Here is a 22,454-nt window from a genome sequence, read left to right as displayed (position 1 = left end):
CCCTATGGGTCTAAAGCTCTGGTCTCACCAACCACCTCACACTGGCCATTAACACCGCATGATGATCCTGTTTCTCTGGTCCTGCGCTCACATCCACCTTGGGCAGTCTCTCCTACCTTGCAGGTGTCCTCCCTCCCCCCAGCACCCACTCCCCATGCCCCCCACACCACAGCCCCAGGCTGGTGAACCACTGTCCCACTTGGAAGAGAAGATGCAAGCTATTAAAAACTCTCTGACATTCTTAATTTTTAAAAAACTGCAATGCAAACATATTGGTATCCACCCCTATTCTATTTTTCTTCTTACGAGAGGTTGACTGTCCTTCTGCTGAAATGGATCCCTATACCAATGGTTTAGATTTTATGCCTGTCTGGCCAATTTGATGTTTCTACTATAATTTTTCCTTTTCTTTTATATTAAACTTTACCTCTCAACTGGATATTCTTCCCCTTGGCTCCCATGCATATTTAAATCTTCTTCTTTAAGAAAATCCCTCACCCCCCTCCAGCTGCCTTCCCTCCAGATTAAATCTCAAGGCATTGTTCGCCCTCCCTCTATTTGCTCATCTCCCTTCCACTTCTGAATCTGCATCACTGGGCTTCCAGTGACATCTTTCTTGATCTTTCAGGGCCATTTGACACTTTGAATCCGAACCGCTGTTGTGGGTTAAATTGCGTCCCCTCAAAAGATATGGTGAAGGCCCGAACTGCCATACTTGTGAATGTGACCTTATTTGGAAATAGTGTCTTTGCGGTTGTAATCAAGCTGAGATGGGGTCACTTGACTGGGCTTTGATCCAATACGACAGGTGTCCTTATTAAAAAGAGAAGAGACACAGACCCACAAGGAGAAGGAAGCCCTGTGATGACAGAGGCAGAGACAGAGGGACATGTCCGCAAGTCAAAGAACCCCCAAGTTTGCCAGCAACAATGGAAGCTAAGAGAAAAGCATGAAACAGATTAGATTCTCTCATAGACCTGGTAACCCCTTAACTTTGGATTTCCAGCCTCCATAATTGTTAGAGAATAAATTTCTGTTGTTTTAAGCCACCCAGTTTATGGTACTTTGTAAGGGCAACCCTAGGATACTAATAAAAGGAGTAAGAAGTAAAGTTCTTTAGTACTCAGCCATGACTGGTTTAGTTTCGTTCGCTAGTCTGCCATAATTAAAACAATGTCCCATTCCTCAGAAACCTCCACAGAGTTTGGCTAATCTGATTGTGCAATTAATGTTTTCAGACAATGCCACTCTCATCCTTTCTTTTCAAATAAACCCGTAAAACTTTAAACCCGAGGGGTCATTCTTTGTGGAGATTTTAAGCGCTGGAACACTGTGGGGCGCTATGGGTGAGGATTTCCATTCTGCCTCCTTCGTACCTAGGACCATGCATCCTGGCCAGCTCCCAAGAGTCTCTTGGTTTCTGCCTGTGCAGCGTCCCGGTGAGGACATCCCTCTGTTCACTGTCACAGCTGGTCTTACTTGGATAATAAATCATGATGTTGCCCATCCAATGTCACTTGCTGAGTGGCCACCTGTCCTGCCTTATTGTAGATCTAGCCTTTGTTATAGACAACGCATGCTTTTCACAGTGACTATATAAGATCCACTTGCCAGGCTCACTCTGGGGTTACTCTTTAGAGGCACGAGAGTCCACACAGGCCTTCCTTGTTACAGACATGTTTTTAAATTTTTCACAAATGAGAGGAGATAATGTTTTTCCAAAAAAGATGCTCAAACACCAGTGGAAGAGCCTATGTCTCACGGTTAGAGATCAGTGTGGAGATTATATTTTATTCTCTAAATGGTGGTCTATAATTTAGCCACCTCTTATAAACTTTTTCCATATCACTAAATATTCCTCTAGATCACCACTTGTCATGGGTTTATATTTTTTTCATTGCATGTATCCCCCTTCTTGAAAGATTCATCTACACTGGCTGGTAATACTCTTTCCCTTCCATTCACTCCTCAACCCACTGCAGTGCTTCCTGCCCTGTTGACATGGGTCCACATTGCTCTCTACAGGGGCCAGGGCTTCACCACTTCACGTTGCCAAATCCATTCCTTTTCTTCTTGGGCTTGTTGATATTACTTGGTTTTTTATAAAGAACCACGGAGTTTTATAAACTCCAATTCTTCAGGGCCTCCTTTTCCTGTGATGGTCCCTTCCTTTTCACAGGCTTCTCAAAAACTCAAATTTCAGAATTATCCAGCTGTCTGCCTTCCATCTCCTTTGAGAGATTTCACAGCCACTTCAAATTCAATTTGTCCAGAAATGATCTCAAACTCTTACTCTCTGAGGGCAGGTGAGAAGAAGAAATGTAAGTTTTCAAATTTTTTATAGTAGGAAATAAGTAGAAGTAGAAAACTAATGAAGTAGGCAAATAAAAATAATCATTCATAACTTCATCGTCTTCATGTATCCTATAAACTTTTCTTAACATTGGAGTGTTCTTTTAGAAATATCTCTTGTGAAAAAATGTTAAATATTTACATTTCTTTATTTTCCTTTAATTATTTTGTCTTTTGTTAGTTTCAGGTTAAATTTAATTGAATATGTTTGATTAGAAATACCATGCATAGTATGTATATTGTTCCTATGGCTGTTTTGTCTCTTGATAGATAGAAATAAGAGGTAGATATATATATATATATATTGATTTATATAGAGATGAATATATACACATACATGACATCTATATCCAGCTAGCTACAGTGTGTATATTCAGAAAGAGCTATACATTATTCGGAGAAGGAGAAAGGGAGAGAAAATGTCTAGTATGATGGTTTGATAAGTATTACCAATATTTACCTGTGGATGCTATTTGATTATTGAACTTTGTTGTCTTCGTGTGTTTGTTCTGTTTTAGTTCTTTATGGTTAAAAATAATCTTGCTCCTTCCTTCCTTCCTTCCTTCCTTCCTTCCTTCCTTCCTTCCTTCCTTCCTTCCTTCCTTCTTTCCTTCCTTCCTTCCTTCCCTTCTTTCCTTCCTTCCTTCCTTCCGTCCTTCATTCCTCCTCTCATGAAAGGAGATTACACCTCCTACAAGGTAGTGAGAAGTCACAAGATGGAAGCCATGTAGGACACTTGAGATGCTCAGCTATCTCACGCCGTGCATCTCTGGTCACCCCTGGTAGAATCCATGGGTGGCTCTTCCTCGGCACTGTGGATCTTCCAGTAGCCCACACTGGAGTCCACCTTATAGATGAATTCTTTTCTTAGAGGAAAGGCAGGGATGTGTTTTCTTCAGTGTTAACTTTTTCTTTCCCCTGCCCAACAATCACTTAGTAAATATTTGCTGAACAAAAAGGTAATAATATAGGGTTTACTAAGTTCCTTAAAGACATCACATTTTAATTCATTTAATCCTTTCAATAGCCTTCTGAGGCCAGCACTAGTGTTATCCCCACCCTACAGGTGACAAAACTGAGGCACAGAAAGTGTAAGTAATAACCCTAGGGCCCCTCAATTAAGTGGACATTGAGGGACTGCAGATCCAAGCTCTTAACCCAAATAGTCTCTTAATTAAATTATTTACTTTTTTATTTTTTTGAGAGAAAACGCACACACGTGAACGGGGGAAGGACAGATGGAGAGAGAGAGAGAATCCCAAACAGGCTCCATGCTCAGTGCAGAGCCCAACACGGGGCTTGATCCCACAACCTGGAGATCATGACCTGAGCCAAAATCAAGAATCGGACACGCAACCGACTGAGCCACCCCAGCGCCCCTAAATTATTTACTTTTTAACAAAGCTTTTAAAAAATAAAATACAGAACAAGAGCCATTTCTGATGACATTTTCATTTTCTTTTTTATTATTGTTGAACTTTAGAAAATGAATGACAATATCATTAGACTTGAACGTTATGTCCCGTTTTCGTCTGTTCCAGCTTCACTGTTTGATGGAGTGAAAACAATTCCGAGGGACATATCTCACTGTGCTCTTTGCCATTTCTTCACACGGGCTGTTGCCACTCAGCAGAAGGAGAGACTTCAGTCCACGTTTCCAGGGAAATGTAAGAATGGGATCAGACTTCACTATCACTGGCCCCCAGATGATGAGAACCCCACTTGTTCCCAGAGAGCATCAAAGGTTATGCTCCCCTTATCTTTTGGTCAGCAGGCACTGGGTCCGGAGGCACAATGACGCAGGCTGGGGATGATTTATTGCGCGTGACACAGGTTTCTGTTTCTGCAGTCGTGAAGGCCATGTCCGCGGGATGCGTGCGCCAGCTTGCACCCGGTACGCTGAGCTCAGATGAATACGTGAATAATTGTTTTGATAATATTAGGCAGGCATGTGTGATGTCGCTTTGCAACATCTGCTATTAACAACATAAACAGAAAGAGTCTTTCCTGGTTGTATGTTACAGTGCTTTCAGGAAGAGCGTCATGTGTCTGATTTGGTAAGCCTTTGCTGGTATCAGTTAGAACACCAGTCTTTTTCTGAATATCTCAGGATCAAATGGGAAAGTCAGCGTGTTTAAAATAAGATGGCTGGATAAAAATCACTTGCCGAGTTTATTCAAAATACCAACCATCCCTTGCACACCCAAAGGTTTTAATTCAGTATATCTCAGAATAGAGTAAGAAAATCAGTGAATGTTTTAACAAACACCAGAGGTTATTGTCATGTGTGGCCTGGTTGAAAAACCATTGATCTGATCTCACCTCCCACTGAACTAGCCTCTGATACAGTGCTTGAAATTCTCAGCAACCTACCAGACAAATGGTCCATGAGCTTGGCTCGCTTCCAATGACGAGTGACTCACTACCTTGCAAGGCCATCTACCCAACGCTGCAGCTCGGGCGTACAATAGTATAATAGGATATTTTGAATTATTAAATAGGGCCCTTGTGTCCAGTGAATTATAGTATTTTCCCTGGCTCGAGAGCAGTCTGAGCAGACACAGTGAGTTGGAAGGCCTGGGACAGCCGGCCGTTGAAAGGAAAGAGGACACAGAGCAGTGCCCCCAGTGGACTAGTGACCACACAGCAGATGCGGATGGGGTCATGAAAAAGGGGTCAGTGGGGATGCAATGACACGCAGGCCAGAGAAGCCCAGCCCACGCAGCCCATCCCCACGTGCCCAGCACTTTAGAAACAGGTGAAGCCTGCACTAATCTTAGATATACCTTGTGGAAGGGGTGACAATGAGCTAACTGAGGCTAAGTTTCCACCACTCAGTGGAGTGGGGAAAGGAGCGGAAATAAAAACTGAATTCTGTTATGAAAGCGAAGGAAGACAGCATTCTTACATACAGGAGAACGTGGACTACCTTTTATCTCAACCATTGTTTCAGGGAGCAAAATCTATTTCTCTGTAGAAATGTCTACCTTGTTCTACTTGCTAGGGCTACTCAAAGTAAATTTTTCTTCCTTGTTTCCTTTTAGCTAATGGCAGATGGAGCTGGTGCATTTTCTTTTCCAGACTAAACATTCTCAATTCCACCATACTTCACGTGGCAAAGCTGTAATCTACCCTTCTGGGTACTCTATAATTTGTATGTATTTTCCATAACACGGGCAACAGAATTATTCATCTATACTACCCACACATGGTCCAAGATATTATTTTTCTCCAAGCATGTTTTGATGAATGCAGCTTGGAACATCAGCTATTCTAACAATAGTTTTGAAGATAATGTAATAATAAACTAGACATAAGACATAATTTAGACACTATGCTCACAGCTCATTCTAGATATTATAGAGGGTGCTAACAGGTGTATCCCAGAGATCCTGCTGCACACATTTTATTAATCTAGTTGATCATGAAACTCTCCTGAGAGGGTATTTTACTTTATTTTTATTTTACTTCTGGGTTTTCTATTTATTCAGTGTAATAGAGTAAAAATAGACTTCTGTAACAAAGATTCTTGTAAACCTAGAGCTTACAGAGTAGAGAAGTTTCTTCTCTCATATGTAGCTGTCCTGATATTAGCAAAACAAGGTGTTAGGGCAGACTTGTCTCTCAGGGTCCCTCATAGAATCAGATTCTTTCCAAAGCTTTTCTTCTCCATTCTCTGGCTCCCTATTCCTTAGGGTCCCTCATAGAATCAGATTCTTTCCAAAGCTTTTCTTCTCCATTCTCTGGCTCCCTATTCCTTAGTACAGAAGTCAGCATTCCAGGTCTGCCATCTATTTCTATAAATAAAGTTTTATTGGAACACAGCCATTTGATAGGCATGGTCTATGACTGCCTTGTTGTGGCAATGGCAGAATTGAGTAGTAGCCCTTAGTGACTGTACCACCCGCAAGATCTCAAATATTTACTCTCTGATCCCTTACCAAAGATGTTTCTGACCCCTTCCCTGGGGTGTTGTCATGGTTGAAGCTAGGTCACCACCATATCTGGGTTCAGTTTGGAGGAAGAGAAAGAGAGCCTGGGAAAGGCACTCCCAATTGAGTCTAGCGCAGAAATGGTGCACATCACCTCTGTTCATTTCTGTTCCTACATGGCAGAGAACTTAGTCGCCATGATGCCAGCCCTGAGAGACGCCGGGCAGTTTGGTAGAGCTTCCAGTCACACACAGGCTACAAGTCCATATTATGGAGAACGGGGCCAAGGGGACTTGCCGGATGACCAGCAGTCTCGGCCACACCCAACAGAACAGAAGGGAGTGTGGCTCTACTTTAGTGCAGGAGCACTTCAATCTTTTCCAACAGAATAAGATCTGTCAATCAAGTTTCCCCTTTGATTTAATGCCTGTGTTTATTTTAAAGAAAAATTTATCCATATGTTTCTGCATCATTTTTACCTCTCATCAAAATGTTGTTTTTCAACAGCTGCTTGGCATTCACAATTCCTGGTAGAAAATGAATAAGCAAGTTTGGCTATATGGTGTGAAGGTAGGAAGTGTATGTGGAATCGAAGCCTAGCATGGCAGCATGCACCTAGAAAGTAAGGTTTGTGCAAATACTAAGTGGAGCTGATTGCAATAGAGATCTTCTTCAGCCTTCACTGACTGAACTGGATTGGTTAAATCTATTGTCGGGTAGTAATATCCAAAACAAAGACACACGGGACATACCAGAACCCCTACACTGCATAAAGTTACTCATTTCATGAAATCATCTCAATTTCACTGTCCCATTTGGCCGGCACCATACTCTGTGCACACCAGCTCTGTCATTTGGGGCCTCTAGGATCCCCTGTTCCATTCGCATCCTGATCGCTCTTGGCAGGAGAGCAACTCCAGCACCTTTCTCCAACAGTGGAAGTTCAGAAATCCAGAGTGCAACCAGTCACCAGCATCTAGGAATTCCAATATTGAGAAAGTGACACAAAGATGGAAGGGGACGTTGGAGTCGGGCCTGACACAGAAGCAGTGCAGAGGCCTGGGTATCACAGCCAATGGTTCTTGAAAACTCCTCGGGTTCTTCTCTTGCTTCCAAGGCTGAGACTCAGGCCACTCACAAGTTCTGTGAGCCCCCATTCAAATAACTTTGTAATCAATTTCTGTTTTGATTAAATTAGTAAGGATCAGTGTTGTTGAATGGAAATGGGTGTTGTCCCCACTCTAGGTGAAGATACTGAGACTCAGAAGGTCCAGCTCAGAGTTTCAGTGAGAAAGTGGCAGAATTCAGCGTGAAGCTTCGTCTTTCCATTCCACATCCAGTGACATTTTTCCATCTAAGGAATACTCTGGTAATCTCCCTTGTCTTCTGGGAAATTAAAGGAAAGTTCCTAGCACAGCCAGGAGCCAGGGCTGGTTCCCATATATTTCTGTTAGAAAAACCATACACATTTTATTAAGGAGCTGCAAAATTTTCTATATAATTCACTAAACTATAAATAAAATAAAATTCTTCATTAGAAGAAGAACAGTTTCTTCTTCTTACTACCTTTAGATCACAATGCCTTGTGTGTCATGGGTACTCAATTATTTTTGTTGAGTAAATGAACACATGAGCAAGAGAATGTAGTAGAAATAACTGTCAGAAATCTCAAGGGGGGGGGGGTTTCTGGAAGAGAAAGGCAGAATTAAGCATAACTTCATTCACAATCTAGTAGCAACCTCTTGTCAAGATCCAGGAGTTCTGCTAGGGCATCCCTAGCTGGGAGATGCTCATATTGTCACGCTCATGGGAGTCAGAGGTTTTGTCAGCAACTTTTCTGTTCAAATGCTGCAGAGAAAGAAATAGGAAGCCTGTGGGAGGGCTCTTCTCAGTTTTGTCGTATGACTGAAGATGCTGCAAGGCCCACCTCTACCCAGCATTTTTTCTCCTGCCAGATTACTGAGGAGCCCAGCTAGGCAGGGCCACGTCTCAGATGGGACACTGTATATCCAGGAGGCCACATTAACCTGAAAGTATCTTCCCTTGTAGGATAACCCATGGGCCAGTGAGGGCTACAACAACCCTGGGAAGTCAGGTAGAATATGAAGAGCAGCAGGAGAGAGAGAAGTGTGCTGTCTTGTGCGTGAGGCCCATCTGCAAGGATGATGGGACTGGGGCATGTTCTCATAGGAGCAAGAACAATGGCCGGGAGCAGGGGCAGGAGAAGCGGAACAACAACCGAGGTACCAGAGGGCAGGTGCAAGCACAAGGTGGGGCGGGTTGTGCATAGAAAGGCACTGTCCCAGATGCGGGAGACAGGAGGCCTGAGATTTTTTCCCCCAGAAGAGATAGGATAGGTTCTCCCGGCTTTTCTAAAATAGTTCCCAGAATTCTATGTCCTAGAAATTAATTCAGGAATGAACACTTCCCAGAGTCCAAGCTGGATCCATGGAGAGAGAACCTATTTTCCAGGGCAGCTGACTCAGAGAGCCCACATGGGAGACAAAGAAGGTCTATGTAGGTGAGAACTGGGTAATAAAGCACATAGACTAAGTTTTTGCTTCTACAACACACCTGTGGGGGTCAAACCATAGGTGACATCAGCTAGGCATCACTGTCCAATCTTACCTCCGCTACTCCCCCGAGGAAATATGCTTCAAATAGCAGGATTACAATGGAAGTGCTGTGGCCTGACACTCCTCTTTCCCTAGTGGACTCTCTCTAAAGCTTCTTGGCTGTCTTGATGATGCAAGCAGGATGTTCTGGATGCCCACATGGAAAGGAACCGTGAGGGTTTTCTAGGACCCTCAGGCGTCTTCTAGATGCTGAGAGTAGCCTCTAACCAACAGCCAGCAAAAATAGTGAAGCTCTCAACCCTATAACCGTAAGGAACGAAGCACCGTCAACAACCACGTGAGTGGGAGGACCCTTCCCAGTAGGGTCTCCAGAGGAGAACACGGCCCCGGCCAACTCCTTGATCACAGCCTTGGGAGACCCTAAACTGAGCAGCCATGGAAGACCCTGAGGATGCAGCCTGAAGCCACTAGGCATGTGACAATTTGTTCTACAGCAACAGAAAGCCAATGAGGTGCCACAGCTGGTATCACACCTGGCATTCTAGAAGAATCCTAGTGCAGAATTTTCTCATGATCCGCATCTCAGATTCCCAGCAGAGAGAAGTAGGAATGGGGACTGTAGTAAAAGACAGAAGAAAGAGTATTTCTACTCTTGGAGAAAGACAGATGTGGATTTAAATGGAAACATCATCTCTTGCTGGCTGTGTGATTGTGCACAAGCCCTCAGCCTCTCTGTACCACACAATCTTCTCCAGAAAAATAGAAAAGATTTTTTTAATGGGCTCTTGAGTTGGTATGAAAGAATATACAGGTCGGGAAGGAAATCTAGTGGTGTTACTTGCCAGACTGAAGTAATCATTTATTTAAAAATGACAATAGCTAATATCTATTGAGTACTTAGTATGGGCCAGTGAACTAAATGCATGATAGCTATTTACACAGGCAATCTTTACAGTAACCCTAAGAGGTAGATACTATTACAGAGAAACCAAACACCATACCCAAATCACTCAGCTGAGATTCGAACTTGGGCTGTCTCCACTGGAATTTGGCTTGGATGTGGCAGACGGGTCACGGCCAGGAATGACCAGTTGGAGCCAGGATCTGAGACCCCGGCAAGCAGTGCAGGCCACTCCAAAAGACTTTGACTTCTTCCACCCTGGAAGCAGTAGGCAGGCGTCCCCTACTCTCCAAATGTAAGCCATTCCTGTAAAACCTTTGGTAAGCCCCAATGCCTTAAATCTAAGAGTATCCCCCGAAGTTTGCAATACACCCACTTGGAAGAACTACCTTAGTACGGTAACTGCCTTTTTCATAAAAGCAAAAATCCTCTTCAGCTTTCTTTCCCTCAGTGAAAACAGGCACTAAGGCAGGCCTCTCAGAAAAGCAGAGTGACATCATGTGAACTTTAGAAAGTAAGGTGCACCTGTATGAGGAAGGGTTCCCGCAGCAACACAAATGTAAATTAATTCTTACGTCTGAGCATAGCGCATCTTCATGAAACCATTGCCATGCATGGTCGTTTCTCTAGGAGACTGGAGGCGCACCCTGGGTTAGTTGGGCTTCCAGGAGACAATCCAAAGTCTACCGACCATGTATGAAGTCATTCTGTGGAGAAACAGCTTCTACATCCCAAACAGCTGACTTACAGATGATTTTTTGAATATTTATTGTTTGAAAAGTGTGTCTGCCTTCATGTGTGTGTTTGTGTAATTACAGGAGTTCTTTTCATCGAGTCTTTATATACAAAGCCCTTATATACAAAAAATCATTCAGTTGGAGCCCTAAGTAGTGCCCATGGCCACTGCAGCTAAGAGAGGGTCATCAGGGAGACCCCATTCAGTTCCGGGCCACGTTTCCTGAAGGCAGAGGAATAGAGAGAACAGTCCTCACTCTTCGGGGTCCTCTGTGCTGGGAGAGCTGGGTGGGAGCCGCGTGTGAGAACTGCAAGACATCTGAGCGTGCTAGGGGTCAGAATCATGTATGTGGCCATCCACAAGCCTTTCACAAACGCAGCTGTACCACTTGCCCCAGTAAAGATGGAGTGTCGTTTGGAATTTTAGGGTGTCTCAGGGTGAGATAGAGAAGTTATGGCCTCGAGGATGAGGAAGTAAGTGCATTTGGAGCCTCAGGTTCCCTGACTTACGCTAAGTAGAGTAGAATCCACCATGTGCATTGCCGCGGAGATGACTGGGGAGCCCCCAGCGCCACACTGCAGGGGACCTTGACAGATCCTGCCATGTTCTCAAGGCAGCTACTATCCTCCTGCTGTGTAGAGTGATTTTCCATGGGCTGGAGACAGACGTCAGAACACATAGGTGTTCGGTTTGTGTCAGCTGTCATCCCAACTGGCCAACAGCTTGACGAAACCTCCCACAAGGGGACTAAGGGAGCGACCATTAGAGGACAGAGAGCACAAAGCACCGGGTCCATATAAAGGGTAGAAGACATTCGGAAAGGGAGGTTGAACCCAATGACCCTCACACATTGTAATTAATAGTTTTTGCCAAGGAAATAATCTGTAATTCTTCTGGGGAATTTAACTGAAGTGCAAGATTCCACAGGAAAGTATCTGAAATGAAACTCGCCTGTCCGCTTATATAAGCTCGGAGAACAGGGGTCTTAAGGACACTTACTTTTCACAGTTTACCATTGCTTCCCGCACCTTCTTACACTGTGGCCTGCAAGCCAAGAGTGGATTTTGCATTTTTAAGTAGTTGAAAAAAATCAAAAGATTGATATTTTTTGTATAAGAAATTACATGAAGTTCAGATGTTAGTGTTTACAAGTAAAATTTCATTTTTCGCCTTGGGCGCTATTGATATTTAGGGGCAGATGAGCCTTTGTTGGGGGGGGGGGGTCCCTGTGCATGGAAGGGTGTTGGGTGGCATCCCTGGCCTGCATGCCCTAGATGCCACAGCGCCCTTCCCCAGGAGGACAATCACAAACGTGTCCAGATATTGCCCAGTGGCCCCTGGAAGGCAAAATCACCCCTGGAGAGAGGGGCCTCCTCGCTGGGCCACAGCCACAGTCGTCCATCTCGCTGCTATCTGCCTGTGTTTGTGGGACAACAGCAGGATTGACTAGTTGTAACAAAGGCTGTCTGCCCAAAAAGCTTAAATATTACTCCTGGCCTGTTACAGAAAATGTCCTCCAGCGGCTGGCCTAACACATAGAAGGAAGCAGTGTTTGAAAAAGGGATGAAGAAGAAAGGAAGAGAGAGAGTCAGAGAATAGATTGGTCAAGCAAAATAATTTCTGGGAAAAATGAGTTCCTTTGTTTGTTTTTTTAAACAAAGAGCCGTCCATGCACAAATGGCAGGCTACAGGCCAGCCTTTTCCTAAGAACACCACAAGTACACATTTATTTCTAAAGCAACACCATCTGAGTTTTTAAGATCGGCCTCTTCTACTTATACTTCAGGAAGCTACCATCTATCACAGAAACGCAAGTCAACTGAAAAGAGCCAATTGGGAGAAACGCGTGTAAGTACTGACCTTTTATAAGCAACCCCACAACTACTGGAATTTATCAGCAGCATATAATGGTTCAAATTCCGAAGCAACGGGGCACCTGGGTGGCTCAGTAATTAAGCGTATTCCTTCAGCTCAGGTCATGATCCCAGGGTCCTGGGATCGAGTCCCACATCGGGCTCCCTGCTCAGCAGGGCGTCTGCTTCTCCCTCTCCCACTCCCCCTGCTTGTGTTCCTGCTCCCGCTGTCCCTCTCTCTCTGTCAAATAAATAAATAAAATCTTAAAAAAAAAAATTCCGAATCCACAGACTGAACACCATTCTGTGAGATCCATGGAAGAGAAAGCCCATGTTTGTCAAACATTCACCGTTATCAGGCACTCAGAAAGAATCTGTACCTATGTGAGTCTCCCAAGAGCGCTCTGAGGCATTATTTCCTCATTTGTGAGATGAGGGAGCTGAGGGTCATACACATTAAGGGGCTTATCCAAGATCTTACGGAGTCAGGGGCAGAGATGGGACCCTGATAGGGACCTGGATCCTGCCAAAGCCTTTATGTCTGTCAACGTCATGCCACATGTATGGTAAAACATATTTGAATCAGCCACATCCACAAGGACAACAGAGTTTCTGGAATGAGCTGCCATTTCTAGAAATTCTGAGTACAGAAGGAAACGAGTCAGAAAGAGTAAGGATCAGTGAGTCTAGTCCATGGCCACAGTGCCATGCTTCTGTGGAGTAGCCACGGCTATGCTCCCTCAGCTTCCAGGGCGCATGAACTGACATTTCCTGGGGTGACCTGGCCTGTCTGAGGTTTTGGTAGCGTGTCAGTGTTTCCATGCGCCATGCTGAGCAATGTTAGAAAGGCACTCGCCAACAATCTGAGAAAGTAAATGGACTGAAAAGGCATGTGTGTAGAAGCAGGCAGTATAGAGATTTATCACTTGTTCTGATAAATTGACAGTGAAATTAAAAAGCTTAATTATTTCAGCATGAATTTTGAGAGGCATCTTTTCCCACTGAACATATGAAAAAGTTTCAAAGCATTTTGCAGCAATAAAACATCTGTGACCCAATTACAAAAACAAAAACAAAAACAAAAAACAAAACAAAACAAAAAACCAACCACAGAAAAAAACTGAGAGTTTTCAAGGTAGCAAAGAGCAGCAGGATGGGTTCCATCTTCCATCAATAGACAGATGCTTGTGCATGCGGCAGGCCTTCAAAAGCATGTCCTTACAAATCTTGAGTGTGTGGAAAGATGGTGAGGAGAGTTCTGTAGGGCCCAAAACACCACTGAGAAGAGTGTACACAGGTTGGTGACCGATCAAAGACCAAAGGAAAAAGGTGCATGAGAGTTCACTAATGGAAAAGATAATGGCCTTCAGGAGCTGGTGAGGACAACAAAATACAATGAATGAATTTTAAGGACAAAAACACACTTGAAAAAAAAATGTGGCAAAATACATTATCTGAAAGCATTGAATTATAATAATTCCAAAACGTTTCATTCCATTTGGTGTGCTGCTAATGGAGAGAGATGGGTGATATAGTCTAAAGGCTTAATGGTTTGGTTTCAAAAGGTTTCAGCTATGTCTGGGGCTTAATTAGAGTGGATCAGGCAGGGCTTAAAAAAAAAGTATCCTTTGAAGAAAACCAAGATCAGATCCAATATACTCAATAAATATTCACAATTCTTGAATGATTTGAAGTAGATTATTTTAAACTGATACAAAACTCTACAAAAATCTGTTCTAAAAAATGTGTAGAAAATTTACATATGATAATTTACTAATTAGAAAATCCACAACATTTCTGAAGATGTGAAACCTAAATTGTGTATGGAATTAACTGGATTGACTCAGCGGTGAAAATTCTCGGACTTTGTGTCTTTATCATTATTTCGATCTGATTCCCCAGTGCCCAGGAAATTTTATGCATATAAAGCAGCCACTTTGGCAAGAATATTCTAGCAAGATTCCAATTAGTAAAGAAAAAGTAAGGTAACCAAAATAAATACATACCTGAAAGTATTTTCCAAAGGAACTTTTTGTCTTAATAAACAGAAGATGGGTTTTTAAAACATAATTGTTGTGTATACCTTTTGAAACATAAAAAGTTAATTCATTAAACACTAAACCAGTGATTCTCAAAGGGCAGCATCATTTCTTGGGTGGGGGCATGGGGATATAGTATAATTTGGGGACTTCTGGAAATAGAGCACTACCCACCACCCAGTACACTTACCATTTGAAGAAAATTCCAGTATTTATCTCCAAAGTGGTCAAAAGCCCCACAACCCCGTAACCCATTCTCGTTCGAAGCCAGGGCTTTGGTTGAGTCATTGTTATTGATGAAAAAGTATCATCTCTCCCAAATGTCTTAGGAGAATGGGACAGGAATAAACGCAATGATTTAATGCTCTGTTCGAGGCAATTCTTGTCAAGGACTGGATTCTACCATCAGCTCAGCTGAATCAAAGAAGAGAGTTTAATATTTGGCTGCTGATATGCATGAGAGCTGCCATAAGAATGACCCTAACCTCAGTGTCCTTCAAAACCCCTATAAGGTTGGGCAGAGAGAAGCAGTATTAGTGGGCTTGTTTGAAAAACAAACATTCCCATTTTTCCTCTTGAAGAGAGTTGTCAGTGAGGGCTGTGCCTTGTGTTTCAGGTACCCTGAAGTCTATGGAAAGTGTAGGTCCAGACACATAGAGCCACGTGCCTGTGCGCCATGATACTTTGCCTCCTTCCCAATGGCGCACATATTGCTTCTTATGAGTCTAGGGCTTTTTTGTGTGTTTTGTTTTCCATGCAGTGAGAACAATTGAAGGGTATTATTTAAGGTAGCCCTGTGAAACTCATCGCAGCCGTGGTCATGGACATTGCTGACTGCGTAGTACAGTGTGCTCTCCAGGAACATCTGAGGAAGATCTGCTTACGTTTTATTATCAGAAATAACTATACTTTTAAGAGGCAAATAATTCATTTTTTATCTTATGTTCTCTGTAGCTTATCACAGATCCTGCCCACATTTTGGCATTAGATGCTCGAAAGCTTAAATCTGAGTCTGTGTGCAAACACTTCTGGATCCACCCTATTTCCCTCACTGTCTTTCCTTTTGTTAAACACAATTCACATTCTTACTCATTTTTATTCAGTTTATCTTGTTATACTGACTGGGTTCTTGGTGAGATGAGTCACATCCATTTCAAAACAGAGCAGAAAAGGAATATGGGACAGGTATTTTAAAAACAAATTTTAAATATTTATAGTTTGCCTTCTTCTAAAAAGCAAGTTGTTTTTTACGTTAAGTGGGGCAAAGAGTGGAGGGATTATATATGGTGTGGTTCTGGGCAGAGGAGCTGTGACTGAATGGGTTCAAACTCAAAACTACCCAATAAGGAGGGGGAGTGTTAGGGGGAGGGGCACTGGTGAGCAGGAACAAGAGAAACACCCCTAAAGACTCAGGATGTATCTACTCACCCACCGAAGGACATCTGGGTTGCTTCCAAGTTTGCGCAATTAGAAATAAAGTGCTATAAACACCTGTGTGCAGGTTTCTGTGTGGACCTAAGTCTCCACCTCCTTTGGGTGAATACCAAGGAGCACGACTGCTGACCGCATGGTAAGATTATTTTTAACTTTGTAAGAAACTGCCAAACTGTCTTTTAAAGTGGCTGCACCATTTTGCATTTTCATGATGTTGGCTTTTGATTGGAACCTTTCTTTTCTGTGTGTGGCATTTTTTAATTTAAATTTAATTAATTAACATATAGTGTATTATTAGCTTCAGAGGTAGAGGTCAGTGACTCACCAGTTGTATACAACGCCCAGTGCTCATCACATCACGTGCCCTCCTTAGTGCCATCACCCTGTCACCCCACCCCCCCAACCCTCTCCCCTCCAGCACCCCTCAGTTTGTTCCCTATGGTTAAGAGTCTCTTATGGTTTGTCTCCCTCGTTGATTATATCTTGTTTTATTTTTCCTTTTCTTCCTCTATGCTCCTCTGTTTTCTTTCTTAAATTCCACATATGATATATTGATATATATGTGTGTATATATATATAGATATATATATGATATATCATATGATAATTGTCTTTCTCTGATTGACTTATTTCGTTTAACATAATACCCTCTAGTTCCATCCACATCATTGCAAATGGCAAGATTTCTTTTTTTGATTTGAGTAATATTCCATTGTGTATATATATATATATACACCACATCTTCTTTATCCATTCAAATATGAACTAAACCACCTTGGGTTGTGTATTTACCATTAGGATACTTGTAATACTAACAAACTACTGCTAGTGTAAGGATGAAAATACACCTATAAATACATATTTATAAATCATATATAATTATTCATCTAGAGCTATCTTAGGAAAAAATTACATAAACAAATTTCAAGGATAAATGAGAAAAAATCAATATGGAGGATATTTTAATAATTTTTTCTCAAGGATAGCTCAATCTGGGAAAATAAATATCAAGGATGAAAATATTTCAACACGTATTTATAAATATAATCTAATGTATGCATATAGGTATGTATACATGCCTTCAAACTATATGATATGTGTTCTACTTAAGCCATGATAAAATATTTTATCATTTGCACACATAACATAGAAAATATATGTAGCAAAAACCCTCTGACCGTAAGACTTTTAAATTAGAAATAAGCAAGGGGTGCCTGGGGGGCTCAGTTGGTTAAGCGTCTGCCTTCGGCTCAGGTCACGAACTCAGTGCCCTGGGATTGAGCCCTGCATCAAACCCTGCATCAGTTTCCTCACGGATCAAGAAGTCTGCTTGTCCCTCTCCCTCTCCCTCTGCTTTTTCCCTTGCTTGTGCTCTCTCTCAAATAAATAAATGAAATCTTAAAAAAAAAAAAGCAAAAACTCATACATTTATAAATTTAAAAATTAAAACATGATCCTGAATAACTCAAGTGTTAAAGAAGAAACAGAAATAAATTTTTAGAATTGGAAGACAGTGTGAGTTATTACGAGTCAAACTCATGGCATATAAGGAAAGTAGAATTTGATGTAAGTGAATAGTCTTGAATAGATACTATGAAAATAAGGAAAGAATGAAAATAAGAAAAGAATGAAAATAAGTGCATTAACTGAACAATTCAAGAATCTTGTAAAGGACAGTTAATTATAAGCATAAATAATTTAAGGAAATAAATGCCCTCCCCCCCCCTCCAATTTTTTTTAACATGCTTGACTAAGAGAAAAGGCCTCTTCAGTGGATTGTGGGGTCAGATTTATGTTCTCTCTCTATCATGGATAGATAGGTAGATGGATAGTGTTTTCATCAAAATGGGTTACCTGTTCAACAGCCCTTTCCACCTCCTCCTAACTTGATAATAGAGCTGCCTCCCACACACTGTCGTGGATGAGCAGCCTGTTCGTGCCATTCCCTGGCAGCTCTGCAGTAACCCAGTCCCGCCCAGGGGGACCTGAAGGACATCGCCACCTCTCCCACACTGATGCAAGGAGCTATTTGAGGAGAGATTACCCCACATCCTGCTTTCTGATATGGTTGGGTGAATGTGGCAGTTTTTTGGATCTAAGACTAGACACATTTACAGTTAAGAGTCATCATACCAAGAAAAGAATAGAAGAAATTTGGAGAGCCCTGGGTCCCTGATGGCAGTTTTGAGGTGGTTGAACTTATGCCCTGACACCCTGCACCTGCCCAGCCTCAGGACTTCTCAATATGGGAGAGAATAAGTCTAGTTCATCTCATCCACACCCGCAGCCCAAATCACCCTCACATAGGGTTAGAGCTCTTTCTCTAGCCGCCCCAGACGACAGGGAATCCAACATCGGTTTCAACCAGATGTGGCAGGAGCAAAAGAGACCACAACTACACAATTACACTCTTAGACGAAAACACACCCCAGCAACACCTCTCTCTGAACACAGAAAACTAAAATCATGAGGAGTTGATGTGATTCACTGCAGAGACAAAATGGTTTGCTTCTTCTGGATTTCCAATCATTTGATGATTCAAAATAGAGGAGGTGTTATATACGCCTTATTTTATGAGAGTAATCGTTGACGGCGATGGTATTCACATGGCCCTTTGTTTTGGCACATTAGAAAATGTGTCTCCTATTTCCAAGCAGAGTGATCCGTGCTTTTGTTTGGATCCATCTCGTTCAATTTCTACAGCAACCCCACATAGTTGGAAATATCCCCATTTCAATAACGCGAAACCGGAGCCGAAGGAAGTTAATTGGAAGAATCTGACAAAGCATGACGTGAAACTTGCCAGAATAGTAATAACAACAATGGCAGAAGCAGAAGTAACAACATTATCTTTGGCCTGCACAGATTGGTGTCCGGGAGGAAGCTTAACCACCATTAGTTTCCACAGTAAAATAGGCAGTGATCGAAGGTCTGGTGGTGCTGTCAGATGAAGATAGATTCACTCAAATATTGCATCGTGATCTAATAAAAAAAAAAAAAGAGTGAAAATTTGTTTATTTTGAGTGTCACGTAGACTTTGGCGTCAGATAGTCAAATCTACTTTATTGCACTTGACATTTTTTTTTTGGTCTATTTTACTTATATTTGACTTTCTTCCTTAAAAAATTATCAGAGTCGCATGTCTTTTCTCCAAAAGTAAAATGCTTCACATTACTCTAAATAGGGCAGGGGCTTTCTTTTCTGAACAAAAATGAGCCTGTGACACCCACGTGGATGGGGAGAGGATACAGGCCACTTCTGCAGGAATCTCCTTACAAACAGACATCAAGGTCAAGGTAACCTGAGCAGCCCAGCAACCCAAGACAGGCCATGTGTGCGAGGGAAACCCGGCATCCTGCAGTTAATGTCCTTTGGGCCCCCTGATTTCTACACGTTCTCCTACCTGCATCTTGACAAAACGATTTTGGGAAACCGTTTTTCCATTCTCGCAGTCCTACTTTAAATTCCTTTTCACAATTTTCTTCAAAACAATGCTGATTTTAATGAGTCATGCACATTTGAAGCCACTGATTTCTCACCCGTTCTGATTCATTGTTTTTTTCAATAATCTTGCAATGTCCCTTCATGTCACAAAACTGTGTTTTTCCAATTTTCTTCATTTCATCATTATCATTTCTATGTGCTTCTAGTTCACTGTTAAGGAATCTGCCCTGCGAGAAAAATCATCGAGTACCACCGCGCTTTGAGGAGCTTTGGGAAGCTTGAGATAATTGGCAATAGTCATAGCCTGCATTTAAATGGAGCCAAAACCTGAGATGGTTTGTGACTGCCCATTCCTCTGCCCTGGACAGAAGCAGTCTGACCGTGTTGAGCTCTATCTTCCCAAGTATAGGCCTTCACATATTGATGGTGACATGGGTAAATTTTAACTTCATTTCTTGAAAGGAGCAGTGCGTCTCGACCACAAATCCAGCAAATGTGGCTGTATGCAGTGTATCCTAGTATGCCATCATTTATGGACAGACTAGTGTGTTTGGGAAGATGGGTTGCAGAAGGAGCAGCACAGAGCAAATTATTTGTATACACCATGCATGTTTTGGGGTTAGAATAAAATGGTGGATAAACAGCTATCAAGAATAATTTCAATTCATGTCGAGCATTAAGGATTTGCTTTATTTTTGCCAATTACTGGAACTGCAAAGATCACACTGTGTGCCTCACACCAGGGCTTGGCCATTCACACATGGGATATTTGAAAATATGCTTTTCTGTTCAGTCAACTAAACTTAAAGAAAACATGTTCAGCTAAGAAAGACCAATGAGACACAGATGCATCTGATTGCTACAGCAGATCTGTCAACCTTGGTGAAAATTTTGCAAAATGGGAGCCGCAAAAGAGAATAGACATAGACGGAGAGTTTGGGCAAGTTTGTTGGTGACAAAAGATGTATGTGGGAACAAAGGGAGCATTATGGTGAGGTCACGTGCATAGGTGTAAATCCAAAGAGGTCAGAGAAAAATGAAAGAGTGAATGAGAGGGACTGTGGTCCCGTAAGAACACAGAGACAGACACTTGGGTTGGGCATTTCTTGGGAAGGAATACCTCAGAATAACAAAGTAGCTGCTACTGGTCTTCCCATGCATTCGGCACCTCGGAAATTTACATCATTCCTGATTCACGATGAATCTCAAAATTGGTCTGATTCCCAGCGATCAGTGGATAGAAAACATGGGACTCAGGGAAAACAGGAAGATTGCTTCTGAGAAAGGTGGGTCCATCCCTACTATCACACACCTTCATGGGAGTAAAAACAGACCAGCTTTTCATGCAGCAATTGTCATAATATTAAAATCCCTTATATTTCTCTGGCGATTAAGAGTTTGCCATTATGTTTCATATTTATTCGGGTGTCAACCTTCATCGTGATCCTGTAAGGTAAGCCAGCTTGGACAGAGACAATCTAGAAAAATAGCACCCGTGTTTAAATACACACACACACACACACACACACACACCCCAAAATCCTCCTGGATTCACACCTAGATAGCCAGTAGGACTTTGTGCTGACCAAATACTCACATTTATTAGTAGCCCACGAGCCCTCTGGGTGGTCTCTCTGGCACACCCACACCTACTTCTGCAGCCAGTCCTACTTGTTGGTTGTGTTACCCCATCTGGACACAGGCTCTTCAGCTCTTCTTGCTTTTACTGTTAGTCTTATTATACATACCCCTGTTTTATTCTCCTTTCTTCCTCATGATAACCCAATTCTGAGGCAACCAAGCCATACCATAGGCAAACTGGATATCCCCCGCCAGTCCGATGGTGGGATCGTAGGCCTTACAGCCGTCCACTCCTTGTGAGTTTTCAAAGCACTCTCCTATCGATTTCATATTCTTCGTCATACCGTGCCAGGAAGGAGAATGTTTCTCTCGTTTTTCTGGTGAAGATTGTAAGGGCCAAAGATCTGGACTGATGTGCTCCCAGGCACATAATTAATAGTGATGGGAAGGAGACTTACATCTAACACCAGCATCAGGATCTGGGCAAAGTATTTGAAATCCACTGAGTTTCATTAGTGTTTGACCTCCTCACACTGAATAAATAGCCTTAAATTTATATAAAACATTCTGACAATAACCACTACCTCATGGTCTATAAACAACACTTTACTGTGCAGAAAAATAGGAAATACACACACACACACACACAAACACATTTGTACACATCTTTATTAGGACCAATTCATAGCAAGAATTGACTTGTGTATTACTTGGAGATGCCGTTCATTTCTGGGGGAGGAAGGAGTTGGCAGGAAAAAAGCCAAGGCTGCAATTTACAAATAGAGCTAGACACTCACAGCCTTGGCTTTCTCACCCGCTGAACAGTTGTCCTCCCTTATCCGTGGGTGATATGATCCAAGACCCCCAGGGGATGCCTGAAATCGCAGAAAGTACCAAGCCCCATATATACTACTACATGTTCTCCTATCTATATATACCTATAATAAAGTTTAATTTGTAAATTAGGCACAGTAAGAGATTAACAGCAATAACTAATAGTAAGCCAGAACAGTTATAGCAATATGCTGTAATAAAAGTTACGTGAATATGATCTTTCTCTCTCTATCTCAAAAGATCTTTTTGTACTGGACTCACCCTTCTTTCTTTTTTTTTTTTAAGACTTTATCTATTTATTTATCTGACAGAGAGTGAGCATGCACAAGCCGGGGGAGGGGCAGAGGGAGAGGGAGAAGCAGACTCCCCACTGAGCAGGAATCCCAATGCGGGGCTCGATCCCAGGACCCCCGGTCACAACCCAAGCCAAAGGCAGACACATAACTGACTGAGCCTCCTAGGCACCCCTGGACTCACCCTTCTTCTTGCAATGAAGGGAGATGATAAAATGCCTACATGATGAGGTGAGTGGGGGGGTGACTTCGGCATTGGGACATAGCTTCCGGCTACTGTTCACCTTCTGGCCGTGTCGCTGGACTGCAGGTGACTGTAGGCAGCTGACACTGTGGAAGGCGAGACCACAGATGAGGGAAGTCCGCTGCAGTTCTTCCAGACAGCGTCATCGAAACCATAGAAGAGCGAACAGAGCTGACCTGGAGAGCACTCCGAACACAGTGATTACTTCAAGGGACCAGCAAACAGAACTTGTGGA

Source organism: Zalophus californianus, chromosome 8 (assembly GCF_009762305.2).
Source record: "Zalophus californianus isolate mZalCal1 chromosome 8, mZalCal1.pri.v2, whole genome shotgun sequence".
In the NCBI taxonomy this organism is placed as follows: Eukaryota; Metazoa; Chordata; class Mammalia; order Carnivora; family Otariidae; genus Zalophus; species Zalophus californianus.
Note: the sequence above shows the minus strand (reverse complement) of the source record.